We start from the raw sequence: 15,078 nt of genomic DNA, 5'->3' as shown, positions 1-15,078 counted from the left end.
GGAAATGTGAGAGAGGATGAGAAGGAAATGAGATGCAGGGAGCTCGGGCGTGCGGCGGCGCGCTGATATAGGGCATGGACCCTTTAGTACCGGTTCCTGTAAGGAACCGGTACTAAAGGTGCAGCCCTGGCCCCACCACCGCCTGGAAACTGGGCTCAAACCCTTTCATACCGGTTCGTAACACGAACCGGTATAAAAGGGTCTTAACGAACCGGTATTGATGTCCCACGCACGGAACCGGTATTAATGCCTCCTTTAGTACCGGTTCGTAAGGGAATCGGTACTAAAGGCTTAGATGGATGCTCCATTTTCTACTAGTGTAGGATCAGGGAAATGATTCCCTTGTATTATTAGTCTAAGTTTCCACTTCAGCTGATGTAGAAGTTGACTCCATTGACTTCCTTGATTGGATTCTCCATCTTGTTGCAGTTGACTCCTTTGTCTTCGTGTTCCACGCAAGTTTCTCCTTCGGTGACTTTGATCTAAGAAGGGGGTTCAAAAGGGAGGGAATGAGTACGAGCGTACTCAGCAAGTTCATTATAGGAAATAGGTGTATCATGCACTAGCTACACCCACAGACCAGAAATTCATAGGCGAATGGAACTTTTCGTAAACATTTCTTCAAAAGGTTTATTTTATTCTGAAAACTATGCCCATCAATGTTCACAGGTTGACCAGAACTTCATGGAGTTCCTTTCCTGCCGCGTTTGTAGTTCCCTTCCCGGAACAGGGAGTACAAGCCACAATTCAATACACTCTGCAGAGTTGCGTTACTTTTCCCATAAGAGAACTTATCCTTGTTGCCAACCGAGTCATGAGCCTCGTCCATACTTCCTTGGTGTGAGGCCCAGTATAACATCCAATCCAATCACTGCCTTCTCTGCGACCCTGCATACCCACCCTTTTGTCCATCCGTACATCCCCGGTAGACTTCTCCCCATCATACGGCTTTACCCCCGATGTACTATGGACAATCCATCATAGACGGTAGAGCGCTCTCATCCACATGGATGAGGATTTAAAAGGATTTCCCAACCTACTGCGGTGTTATCACAACACCCAGCCAGGATCTATCAAGTCAATTGATATGCAGAAGGAAAAATATACAACTGACTTCCCCAGAGCCATTATAGATCTCATGGTTAACGTGAAATGTACGGCGCTAGAATCACTAGATGGCATTGATAATTAATCCTAGATGAGTAGAACCCTTGCAATAACCTCCACCAATAACACATACCATGGTTCCATTGCCCAACATATAGTCATATTCATAATTGTAAAACAATATTTTGCTTTTCAATGCATGAGTGATAAGTATAGTACTTTGCATATGGTTTGATAAAAATAATCAAATGACATGAGCAAGCGATGAACTTGCCTTTCTTGACTGCAAGTTTATGCAGACAAAAGCTTCGATACATGACAACTCCAAATTATGAAATACCATCATCGTCCGGTAAGGAAAATGTTTAAAGAACTGGCAAAGATGATATAATGCATAGTATGAGATGCAATCTTCCCGAGCGTAACCTAACCCCAATGATTTAAGATTGGTGAGTTGTATAGATTTGTTTAGGGTATGTTGCACTTTTAGAATGGTTCTCAAACAAGGTTCTTATTAGGGTTTGGTTATATTAATATCATGAATAAGTGACATAATGCATCATAACAAGCATACACATACATGAATTGTAGTTGAATAATATGTAAAGAGCAGTTGTCAGTTTTAAGTTCCATGGTGCATGGTTGATGATTACTTATTTTGTACTTCAAAAGAATAACTCTTGAAGAACAAGTTACATAATAAATAAGAAGTATTTCAAGTAAGAACTATGGGCTCTTATGGTTTGCTTGATATTTTACTTCAAAAGAGTAACTTTTGAAGAAAATGTTTATTGAAGAACAAGAACTACTACAAATAGGAGCTATGTGCTTCTAGGGTTTATTATTGGATTTATTTAGTTCACTACTAGAGACAAGTTGGTTCTTAAGTAGAATGGGTCTATATGCAGCCAGCATTGGCAGGTTTATTACTATGGTTGATCATAGGTATCATATCAAAAGAGGGTGATCAAGGTGGTGCCATGAGTTAAACATTAGGGTTTACTATGACTTATCATTTGCTTCACTAAGTAAACTAAGTGATTCATAACCCTCTAATACTTGTAGTGTTTAGTTGAGCATGAATATATAAAGTGAGTTGCTACAAAATAGTGCTATTTTAGTTGATCACCATGGTTACATAAAATAATAGGGTTTAAGGTTGATGACATGGAATTAAAAGTTAAGGCTTATAATTAATTTTCATATAAGGCCAACTCAACATGAGTGCATGAAATAACAACCTTATTGGCAAAAGGAACTTGTATAGCTCTAATAAGGCATGGATATGTATTTCGTTGATTTTGTAGAGTTGATAAGTAGAATATAAACATGATTTTTAATGGTTTATTAAAGATTCTAGAATTAGTTTTTTAGGATAAGACAATCACTATCAATATGTTGTTAGGGTTTAGGGTTTTAAATAGTGCTTGAAATAAGGTTATATCTTTTAATTCCTTTCTAGGCTTTGGAATTACATGTTGAGGTAATGATCAATTAGGGTTTTCCATATGAGTGATTAAGGTTTCACATTATTTAATACATCTTTAAAGAGATAGTTATTGAGTAAAAATGAAATGGAATTTAAATTGGTGTTGAATTAAGATTTTCCATAATTTTTATATTGTTTTTGAATAATTATGGAAAAATATATTTTTGGGATTTATAATTAGGGTTTTTAAGAAATGATATTTCTAACATAAAGTAAATTTATATTTTTGGCTTTTTGTATCATTAGATATTTTCCTGATGGCTATTAGTATTTATTATTATTCTAACTTTAGGAATTTATTTTATTCTATAATATTTTGACTTAAAAGAAAATATTGGACTCAATGGCCATTTGGGCTGAGCCCAACTGGTCCAACCAGACCAGGCCCAACCGGCTCGGTCACCCTGCCCTAGGTCGGGTCAAGACCCAGGTCCGACCAACCCCCTCGCGCTCACTCCTCTCGTTTCTCTCGTTCTTCCTCACACACGTGAACCCCGCGCTCTCCATGGCCTGGCCACGCCTCCGCTTTTCCCCGGCCGCTCCCGGCCACCTCTGGCGCCGGCGTGGTATGGATTGGCTCCGCCTTGAGATGATCTACAACTCCACCTCGATGATTTAATTCCCGTGTATTCTCCCGTTCGCTCCCCAACCTGAAACCCTTGTCGGTGGCCTCCGTCGCTCGGCCAGCCGCCGGCCAGCCCCGGTGCTGCTTCTTTCCGGTGTGGCCTTGCCACCTCTCAGACCACCTTAATCCATCCAGTTCGATACACTTTTCACCCTCTTGCTCCCGTAATCGACCAAGGAGACCCCTGCCCGTCTCCGCTTCCTGGTGCTCTGGCTGCCTTGCGTGGTGGTGCTGCACAGGCGGTGCTCTGTGATCGCTGCAATACTGCTGCTGTGTTGTGTTGGTGATGGGGTGCTAGTGGTGCTATTGATGGTGCTACTGGTGGGGTAACCTCGATGCCGGTAGGACGGCGTCGGCGACGCAACCACAACATAGCCCCCTTTTCTGCTGCTACTATTGCACTGCGAGCTACTTTCTCTCGTCTCTGTCAATGGATTAGCTGTGGTAATCCTTGGTGGTTAATTTTTTTGCTATTTGTGGTATCTCCTTATGGATGAAATCATCCAAGACATAGTTGGCTTGTTGGGATTTTGGAATAGCTCTTACCTGCTGCATATACATTGTATTGTTGACTGAAGAAGTTCATTTTTATTGTTGTTTAATCTTATTTAAGCTCAAGCATGTTGATGATTTCAATATTGCTGCTACTACTATATAATTTACTGGATGGCTTCTGGTGAGCTGATAATTGGGGGTATTATCATGCGTTGGTTTACTAGAACATGGCTGCAATACTACTGCTACTTGTATATTGCTGGGTTAGCCTGAGATTATTCCCTGGACCCCAAGTTGGTGCATGTAGTATGTTGATTAAGTACTGATGGCTCTACTGGTTTGTTTATGATGATGACTAAAGCATATGCATATATGATCCTGAACAGAGTTGTGCTGGAGTGTACAAAGTGATGCTTTGCTTGTTTCTTGTTTATGATCTAGTTGCTGTTGAGCAACTAGAAATGATTTTATAGGGTTGGATTTTATTGATGGATCTGGTTGTCCTTTGTTGGATAATTTTAAAACTGATAAGAACATGTCTGGCTTGATCTTGTAGCCTTGCCAATGATGCAAAGGCCGAGTCTTTGTTTAACACTAAGAACAGATACTATTTGCCTTACTTCACTCTGTGATGAACTTAGCATAGCATCACTATGCAAGATCTGAGAGGAAAAGATTCTTCCAATCCTCCTACATAAAAATCTAGTTGCAGGATAGATGGATCTGCTTGCTTTCCATATCACACTTTTATTTTCCCTGGGATGCAAATTAAGAACAAATGCTACTTGATCTTTAGTTGATGTATACCTGCTTCTCTTATGTAGCTTGATAGCTGGTTCTTCTGGCTTTTGAGATATCCTTCTTGTGGAGTGCCTACTCCTCCTAGCTGCTGGATAATTTCTTAAGATCCATCTGCAGTCCTGGGACTGTTCTGGTGTGTTGAGGCTACTGTTGTTGTTCTTGTTGTTCTAGTGTGGCTAAATGAGTTGCCAAATGACTTTGATGTAGATAAAAATGAGGTGCGGCTGATATTCCTAGTACACTACTGTAACTACTTATACTGTTGGGCTATGTCTGTGTGGTCGACAACACATAGTTACATGTGTTGTGTGTGAGCTGCTTGTGGTTAGACCCCACCTGGGTGCTTCTCCCCTATGCAAGCTACAGTGGTGTCCATGCTTATCCATGTGTACTCTTCTGTTAGTTGCCAACTTGCTTTTCTCATACCTCTTGTGCAAGGCACGGCTGATATAGATACTTATCATTGTTTTGTCTATCCTTGGTACTGTTACGTGAAAAATACTTCTGTTGGTTGCAGTTTCTACATGGGTTTTAAATTGATAACTTAAGGTCATATTGACTTCTCCATGTCAAGGATGATCCACTTTAAACACATTTGTGGGATTCTTAAGGATTCTAGCTAGATTAGAGGGAAAATATATTTGCCTATATTTAGTGGAGCATCATGTGTTGCCTTGCCCCTCGGAGATGGATCATCTAATGATGCCTTGTGTCCCTGGTTGCCTTCTTGATCACTGGTTTTCTATGATAATGCCTCGTTGATGCAGAATTCTGATTTACTCCCTCTAATCACCATTTGGGGGTTAGGACAAGTTCCTAATTCCCATTTAGCTAGTTTCAAATATTAACATTGCCTCACCAAAAGTGAGGCAAACATTTTAGGGATTTCTATTTCCGTGCCCTCGGATCCTTAGTTGTGCTCTGTTTTCTCCAACCGCTTAGTTTTTCCTCAGTTTTCCCCAAGCCCTTGCGTGAAACCCTCACAAGGAGCTCGGACATGAGGTATCCCGTTAAGTTGACCGTTAGTGGGGCCGCTGTTGGTGCCCCGCAGTGGACACGTCTCCACTTATCCAGATCATCATGGGACCCACAACTTGTCCACGTTAGCACGCCGGACCCACAACTTACCCATGTGACTGTTGAAAAATAGGAGCCCGAGCAAGCCCCGCGCCCGTGCCATTGCTATCCCTTTCTTTCCCCGCGCCCCATTGTTCTTCTTCTCCGCCAGCGGTAGCCCTTCTCCGGCAGGCGGGTGATGTCTAGTTTCTCTTCGACCTCCCGTTCTTCTTGGCCGCAGTATGGACATGTGCCTTTGACAAGATGCCCTGACTGCCCACACCAGGAGCCTCTGAAGCGGTCGATCTATAAGACGGACGACAACGGCAACCGTGGACGTGAGTTCCTTGCATGCGAGAGATTTCCATATAGAGAGGGGGATAAGATTAGATCTCACTCCAATTGCTCTGTTTTCTCTCGATTTTCTTGTTATTCCCTCGAATTTGGGATTTAGGGTTCACGTTGTTGTTTTCAGATCCTGAAGAAATGCAGGTATTTCGAGTGGATCAATGTGTACGTACAGAGGCTTCAATTGCAGGAATCAATTGGCGCTATTGGGGAGTGCAATTTGGGAGGGGGCATGCTATAGAGAATGCAGCGGAGAGAGAGGAGCCGTTCTGATTATGCCTAATGCTCCCAATGCAGAATTGGTGGAAGTGAAGGGAGAACTGAAAAAAATGAACACGTAGTTAAGGCAGCTGATCGAGTTGAAGAAGCAAGCTAATCTGATGGCTGATTGTTTTTTTGTTGTATAATTACGATCGGACTCTTATCATTGCTCATCAGACGCTAGAAGTTATTACAAGGGATCCCTTGTTACAAATCCATTATTCAGTTACATGTACTTGTAGTTCTTTTCAAAGTTAGTGTGTGCATTCACTGAAATTACCAAAAAAAATAAAAATACGTGTTAGGGAATATAGGAATGCTAAAGATAATTGATAATTGTTAGAGGGGTGACAAATAATGCATTCACCGAAATCCCTCAAATATATATGCCTCATGTTTACACCAAAATTATACCACTTTTGGGACGTTTCAAATAACCAAAACTATATCTCAAACTATATTCCCTAAAAGAAGGGAATCCTAAAGAGAGTTGATAATTGTTAGAGGGGTGACAAATAATGCATTCACCGAATTCTAGTTTTTTCTTCAAAAGTAATGGCTACAAAAAATCGGTGATGGTTTATCATTTTTTGCGTGAAAAGTAATACCTAAAAGAGTTTATAATTTTTAGCATGTGAAAAATAATAGAGAAAACCAAACTTGCTGAATCCGGTGGCAAACTGGGTATTTAGCATACATAGAGGGTGGAATCTAGCCGCCGACGGAGAGAGAGAGAGAGAGGGTGGTGGCCCTGATCAGAGAGAGAGAGAGGGGTTATCCTGCCCGTTAGATCATACGATCAACGGTCGGTGGGCACGATCCGCGTGACAAGGGCTAGACCAATCAGGGCAAGGTTGGGCGTCTGTGAGAATTTGTGAAGGGAGAGGGCAAAACTGAGTAGTATCAAGAAACCAAGGGCACGTGAGTAGTAAACATACTAAGAGATTCAAATATGACATTAAAAAAATAGAAAATGCGTGTTTCGTACAATGAAACCCATCTTGGCCTACCTCAAACTATTTGCAATACAAATATACATGAGTGTGAAAATTGTGGCCTCATTCAGACAAAGTATGTTTTGGGGAAAGATGTTTTGGGAAGGGCTTATTGTGGAAAGCCATGCACCTTCATAGCTAGTAGGTGATTTGAGAAGTGGCAATTTGTGGTAAAACTTGATTTATCTATGATTGTTATGGTTCCCAACGTGGCAGGTCGCGTAAGAAGACTCCATGAGTAAGTGCCACTATGGTTTTATATTTTTTGGAATTTTTTGCACATTAAATGACTCATTTGACTAGCTCAATCCCATTTGTTGACTTTCTATTGATCAGCCAGTTGAGGGTAAAACTGAGTATATTGCACTGGCAATTATTAGCACTCAAGGGGAAGACTGAACAAACAAAAAATGCTAGTATAAGACTCGAGGGTATACCTGAGTATATCTAAATTTCGAGGGTTGAACTCGAGGACGCATGTGGCGGTGCAGAAGTGGAAGACGTGCAATTGTTGATGCGTAGGACGCGGGTCGCGGTGCAGAAGTTGAAGACGTGCAATCGTGGACGTGTGTCGCGGTGCAGAAGTCGAAGACGTGCAGACGTGCAACCGTGGACGCGTAGGATGCGGGTCGCATTTATGACCCCTCGCCTTTATAGATGCCTCTCCCTGTTCGCCTCCTCGCACTATCTCACTGTCACTCTCACTCCCTCACGCAACGCCGCCTCTCACGTCCCATCATCTTCTCGAAAGCAAGAAACCCTCTCCCTCTCCTCTGCTTGCGATGGACAAGGAGAATGCGAATCCGTCCTCCGTCCTCGATAATGTCCCCTATAAGCACGACGCCTCCGTCTTCGACGCTGTCCTCTCTACGGCCGTCGCGTCCGCTGGTGCATTTGCGGCTCCCGCCGGTGGCGGCCAGATCCCACCGGAATGGGACCCCTACGAGAAGGTGTCGTACATTTGTCCGGTGAATCCCTACGACCCCTGCATGGACGACCCTTGGAGCGTGGTAACTATGGTTTGCTCCTTTTTCAACCCTATATTTGCTGGTTCCCTAATAACTATTAGTGCCGATCTGTAGGTAGGATGAGTATTGGGTTAATATTTGCGCCGATTTTATTCCATTTTGATTTGATCCCTTCTTGATTTATGCAAGTAATCATGGGATCTCAATCAGTTAAGATTTGGGGTTAAGATTTGGGGTTCGGCCATTCGGTTAATTTATGCAAGTAATCATGTGATCTCAATCAGTTCAGATTTGGGGTTCGGCCATTCGGTTAATTTATTCAGATCTGCAATTTTTTTATTTGCCTATGATGAATCGTTGGGCACAAATTTGTACAGGGCGGGTTCAGTGAACCATTGATGTGTACAAATCTGTTGTGCATGAGCTCTATTCGCTAACCCCGTCCCTGTAGATATATAATCATGTTCAATCTAACTGAGGCTGCCTCTATTTTTCCTAACTTTGTTATCATGCACGTTACATCATCATTGCAACTCATTCACTCATAGTTTCCGTTTGATATGGATCAGGTGTCTGGCAGCGACGTCGGCAGCGACGAGGAGGATCAGCACACCAAGGCTCGGCAGGTGCTGTGGAGGCTGCAGGTCGGCCAGATCGCCTCCTACTTCGCCAAAGGTGTCTACAAGTGCCCCTTATGCACTAGGAGACTCGGCGGCACCGACTTCAACTTCCTCCTCACGCATGCCGAGGACATCGGAAGGACCTTCCCCAAAGTTGGCATGACAGTGAACGTCTACGCCTTCCGCGCCAAGCACAAGGCGCTCAGCATTCACCTCCGCAACTTCCAACGAGTGGAGATCGCCACTGGGCGCATGCCTCCGATCAAGCCCAAGGTGCCCAAGATCAAGGGACATGGGAGCAAGAACTGGAGGAGGAGCCAGATGGAGTAGGCGGAGTCCAGGACGTGTGCTGCTGCCACAAATCAGCTTTTATTTTGTTGTTGTTATTATGTTGGTGTTGGGAAGAACATAAGAACCTGTTATTATGTTGGCTGATGTATGTAGCTTTTTATCTATCCCTATTCTACTATATTGTGTTGGCCCTACTTTGTTTTCTCGATTTATTATGACGGTGTGAATTTATCGTACATTATCATCGAGATTTGCTTCTAGATTTTACTAGATACTCTCTCCATTTAGAAATATAAGATTGTTTACATGTTTTTAGAGTGGACTGCATTCAAACTAAAAAGAGTGAACCTACACACTAAAACCTAGACTAGATACAAAACTAAAGTAGATGAATCAAAGAAAAAACCAAAATGTCTTATATACATGCACTGAGGGAGTACATTTGAACCAAGATAGGTGAGGACATTAATATGGACCAGAGGGAGTACTAGATTTGCTTCCATATTGGGCAAAAAAACGAGGGCCAAAAGGCACAAATAATTGAAGAAAGACAGAAATGGAAGCTTCTCTAGATTTGATAATAATTTGGTGAAAAAAGAGAGAGAGAGAGAAAGAGGGGAAAATGGTGCTCTTAAAAGGGACCCCTCTTAAAAATACCAATTTGGGCCGAGAGAGACAAAACCCAGCTCCTGCTCACGTACAACCAAACGCGGTCTCGTCCTGTCCCATGCGGTCCTTTTCTACCAGCCCCACGCAACGTGGCCCCACACGACACGGCCCCACACGTCAGCACAGAATGGTCAACTAAATGGGAATCCTCCCGTCCGAGCTCCTTTTGCGGGTTTCAGACAAGGGATTGGGGAAATCTAAGGAAAAACTAAGCGGTTGGAGAAAAAACTGAGTACAACTAAGGACCCGAGGGCACGAAAATAGAAATTCCTTTTTGTCTTTGTTATTGGTTTTGCAGGTACACAAGAATAAGAAGAAGTGTAATTGTTTAGGTTTTCTTGTTATTTCTTTGTACTCTTCTTTTTCTTTTGTAACATGTAAATAACTGAATTGTAATAAGTTTTAAATTGTTTATTTGTTAAGAATTATCAAATGTGTTTGCCCTTACTTATTGTATTGATATACTTGTTGAAATTTTCATAAATGTTGTAATAATAATTATGTGAATTATTATTTATAATATTTGATTCTCATTCCTATTTGACTTTACTTTGTATTTTATATAATAGTTTAGAATTCAAATTCTTATTTGAATGTATGTCTTTCATATTTGAACTTGAATTCAAATTGTTTCCCCTCAAAACACATTAATTCACAAAGGTCATGTCGAAATTTGTCACACTCACATCGATGACTAACTTAATTCCACCAATGCAAGAGAAACCTCGATCACTTTGACAATTTTGAACAAAAGCGCTATAATTCCCCTGGATTTTCTATGCATGGATGCAATGCACACTCTGTCTAACATAGGCATCCCCAATGGGCCTGCCGAAGAAGGTACCCGGGGTTTACTGAAGGCCCACGGCCCGAAGTTCATAAAGCCCGGATGTCGAGGGTACTCCTCGGCAATGCCCTCCGATTGGGGCTTAGGGTTGAAGGAATCCTGTAGGCTGACACGAGACATCGGTGAATGGACAAGCGGGGAGAGCGATTTACCCAGGTTCGTGGCCCTCGATGAGGTAAAACCCTTACATCCTGCCTATCTGATCTTGATTATGAAAATATTGGGTTACAATGGGGTGCCGAAGGTTTCGGCTGTAATCTCGTCGAGAGGCTAAGTGCTACAGCAACCTAGCTCTAGACTTATGGTGGCTAAAGTTGCTAACATTGATTGTGTCCCTCGGCAGCCCCTCTCCTGGCCTTTATATATGAGGCCGGGTCTCAAGAGATCTGTTCGGGTACGACTAGGTTTACAAAAGGCCTAGATCTAATCCTTCCTCGTTCGACTTCCCTCTTGTCTTGTTCTTCAAGGGATCTTCTCTTGCACCATCCTAGTGGCCCACCTTGCCATCGGGTATCTTCATGGGCCTCCAGTTGGGCCGCACAAGATAGGGCAATGTCGGTTACCCGAAGGGTAATGCCCACGTCAGTAGTCCCCGAGTGTCTAGCCGAAGATATTTCGGGTAGAGACTAAAGCATGCCTCCACCTAATGATCTTCTCCTTGATTGTTCTTGTCCATCTTGTAACAACATCATCTTCTTCTATCGGGTGCGCATCCAGCGCTCCCGATGGGAGTAGCCCCCGAGTCTAGGTACGGATGCTTGCAATCCGTGCGTAGACTCAAATTGTGCCACTCGAACGTCTTATTCTACCGAAGTTTTCTGCAAGTCTTCATGGGTCATCCGATACATTTGCACCGGGGCTCGTATTCCTCAGTAAGGTTTCAACGCGTAAGGGATAATGAGTAACATGCCCAACTTTTGCTGGTTAACTGCCGATGGCAAAACAACGTTACCCTACACAGAATCAAGTCCCCGGGCATGATCCTGGAGTGCAAAAAAGTTTTATCGGGTCGCGTCCAGCGCTCCCGATGGGAGTAGCCCCAGAGTCTGAGCACGGGTGCTCGCGGCCGGGTGCAGACTCGAGCTGAACATTCCATCTTTTCCTTCGAATATTTCTTCACAAGGGTATCCTCGAGTTCACGTTTTATCGGGTCCAGCGCATAGGGTATCTTCGAGTGCATAGACTTGAATCCACCATCCGATACCTTTTATATTTCTTCGAATGCTTCCGGCGGTCTTCACGACATCACTGATGAAGTTACTAATACTTAGATTTTGACTGACAAGACACGACCCATTGGGCCCATCCTACCTCTGCGTGGCTCTGTTTTTAAGTAATATCCGCCTTTCTCGTACGGTTACCAAGGCGCCTCCTCGATTTCCGCGATCAACGGTGAAGAGAGGGTCCTTTTAATGAATTGGGATCAATGACACGTGCCCACGCAATCCTCAAGTTTCCCCATACTTAAAATCTCTCAGAGCAAAATCCTTAGTATTCTCTCACATAATCGTAGCATCCTCCTTTCCTTCTTCCACCTTCTTCTCTCATAACCGCTGCGCCGCCATCGCCATTTTGAGATCCTCTCCAGATCCAATGACAGTGAAGAAGAAGAACCCCGTTGCCGCCACCAGTTCCGTGAGCGGCGGCGCCGCCGCCAAGCCCCCTTCAAATCTTCCGAAGAGAAGCACTCCAGACGCTCATCCCCCAGCTCCGGCGCCGCCAGCGCCGTCAAGCTCCGCGGCTGGGACCAATCCTGGAGATTGGCTAGCGTCCTCCATCACAAAGCGTGATGAAAAGAGGGCCCGAAGCCTTGGTCTAATCTCCTCCAACGAGGGGAATGTAATTCTTCCAGGTGCGATCTCTCGGCCTAATCCTCCTGCTGGTTTTACCGTGATGTTCTTGTCATTCTTGTATCGAGGTCTCTCGCTCCCTGCCCACAAGTTCCTTCATCACCTTCTGCGGTCCTACGAAATCCAACTGTGGCAACTTACCCCCAACTCAATCCTTCATCTTGCTGTGTTCATCACCCTTTGCGAAGCGTTTCTGGGCACCAAGCCTCACTTTGGGTTGTGGAAGAAAATCTTCTTCGTAAAGAGATACAGCAGTAGTAATGGACCCTTTGTCATTGGGGGAGTGGGGTTCGTTGTTCGTTCAGAAGTCAATTATTTCAACTTTCCAATGAGAGAATCCGTGCAAGGATTTAGACTAAAGTGGTTCCATATTAAGGATTCTTCAACAACCGAATCCCAGCTTCCCCGCTTTGCCGACGTTCTCGAAGCCAAACATAAGCACTCTTGGAAGAACATCCTTTCTCCCGACGAAAAGGTAGCAGCCGACGAGTTATTTGTCAAATTTCTTCGGATCAAATAAGCCGATGGCCAGACCATGATTGGCACACAGGTAGCTGTCGTGTTCCTAAAACGTCGGGTTCAGCCAGTCATTCCCAGGGTTCATCCGATGTGGTTATACTCGGGTTCGAAGGATGAGACCAGAATAAACGTTGCTGAACTATCGGAAAAGGAGCTGCTTGACGAAGTTCGACGCCTTACTCTCTTCAGCCAAGAAGACTCAATTCCGCTGTTATCTTCTCATCCACCTTTTGATGCCGATCATCCTCCAATAGAGGTAAATTTTCCTTCTCATACTCTTATTACTATATTCTCCTTGATCAACACGACTATCATTGTCCTTACATATTATTCTTCGGCAGACCCTCATAGCTTCTGGAGACTTGCGTGACCTGCCGGATGATACTTCCGAAGGGAGAGATTCCTCAGCCCCTGACAATTTTCATACTGTCGAGAACACAAGCCCAAAGGACGAACACGATGATCCGATGGATTCTGAAGCTCCCTTTACCAATCCTCCTCCCCCAGCCAACGATACTTGCGACACCGCGAGATCAGTGCGTGATGACGAAGCTGATCATGATGCCTTTGTTAGTGCAGCTGTGGAGGAGTCCAAAACTTCGCATGTGAAGAGATCAACCGACGGCTTTGCCGATGAAGACGATCTCTTCGAGCTGTAAGTGCTTAATTTTCCCTAGAATTTGTATTTCGCTTTTGCCATTCGCACTTCTTTCCTAATTCTTATCAATTTTCTTATTTGTAGTGATGAAGGTTTCATCGAGCCTCCGTCTAAGAAGGCTAAATCTAGCGCCGCTCTGCCGAATGTTAGAAAGTCTACGGACTATAAATATGTATCTAGGGTTATTGAGAAAGAGGACGATCACGTTCACAACAAACCAATCTAGGCGCATCGCCACCCCTTGTTTCGAGGGTTTCTTCCGGGTAAGCGCTATGCTGCCTAGATCGCATCTTGCGATCTAGGCAGAATCTTGTTTATTTGTTGTTCATGTGTTGCTCGTACTGAAGCCTTTTTGATGGCGAGCAACACCGTTATCATGGATATGTTAGGGCTAGCATCGGTACTTTCTTGATGTATATGATTAGTCATGCTACCCCTGGATATCTGGCCACCCTTGTACCGATCTTAGGTGCAAGGGTGGCACCTTGCTTAGTCATTGTTTAGTAGATTCGATCCGTTACGATTGCTCCTTGTTCTTCAAGGATTAGTTTGATATCTGCATAGTTAGGCCTTGCAAACGGGTTGAAGGATCCAGTAGCACGTAAGGTATAGTTTGCTAGTCCTAGAGAAGATGTTCCGGGAATCAACTCCACGTTGGTTTTTAGGCCTTGTCTAGGACTGGTTTATTATCATCTTTCGTGTCTGCCAGGCTCAATTACGTGTAGGACGTTCCGGTTATGTGGTGAAAACCCTAGATCGTCGTAGATCGTTTTAACTTAATATTGATCAAGCAGGACCACCATGTTATCGTAGATCTCATACGAATCATGGGTGGATCGGCTCCTTGAGCCGATTCACAGGACAACCTGAGAGCCGAGCGAGGCTCGTATTTAATGTTTATGTGTATGCCATGCAGGAAACTAGTCGAAGCAATCCATCACCTTCCTGACCAGGTATAGGTCAGGTGGCACGCCCTTGCACCTGCATCGGATGTACGTGCCGGAGCTTTGTGGGCCGTCGCCTGAGGGACCAGGGCCCACCAGCAGTCCTGGGAGCCTCCCGGCTCTTCGTGTTGCCCGTCGCTACTCATCGGTGGGTTTTGGTGGTCAACACATTCTGGCACGCCCGGTGGGACCTTCTTCTACATCAACTGCATCAACATCTGCATCAGAGATGGCGGAAGATCCAGTTACATATGAAGACCTGTCTGAGGAGTACAAGAAGAAGTACGACGAGATCAAAGCTCTCTTCGAAACCGACCTCATCGGCTCTTTCCAGAGGACCCGCTCACACGACATCAGGTGGAAAGGGTTCTCAGCTGAAGGCGCTCTCGATGGAGTGGATCTGTCTACTCCTTCAGAAGAACGCACCAGGTCTCTACGTCAGGAGGTTAATCACATGGTAGCGCATTCGCTACACCGCCATTCTGAGAGCCTGGTGAACGCTTTAGAGCGTGTCGTGCTGCGCGTGGTCCAGGAA

The sequence above is a fragment of the Lolium perenne genome, chromosome 3, assembly GCF_019359855.2.
Source record: "Lolium perenne isolate Kyuss_39 chromosome 3, Kyuss_2.0, whole genome shotgun sequence".
Lineage (NCBI taxonomy): Eukaryota > Viridiplantae > Streptophyta > Magnoliopsida > Poales > Poaceae > Lolium > Lolium perenne.
The sequence above is the reverse complement of the archived record's forward strand: the minus strand, read 5'-3'. Positions refer to the sequence as shown.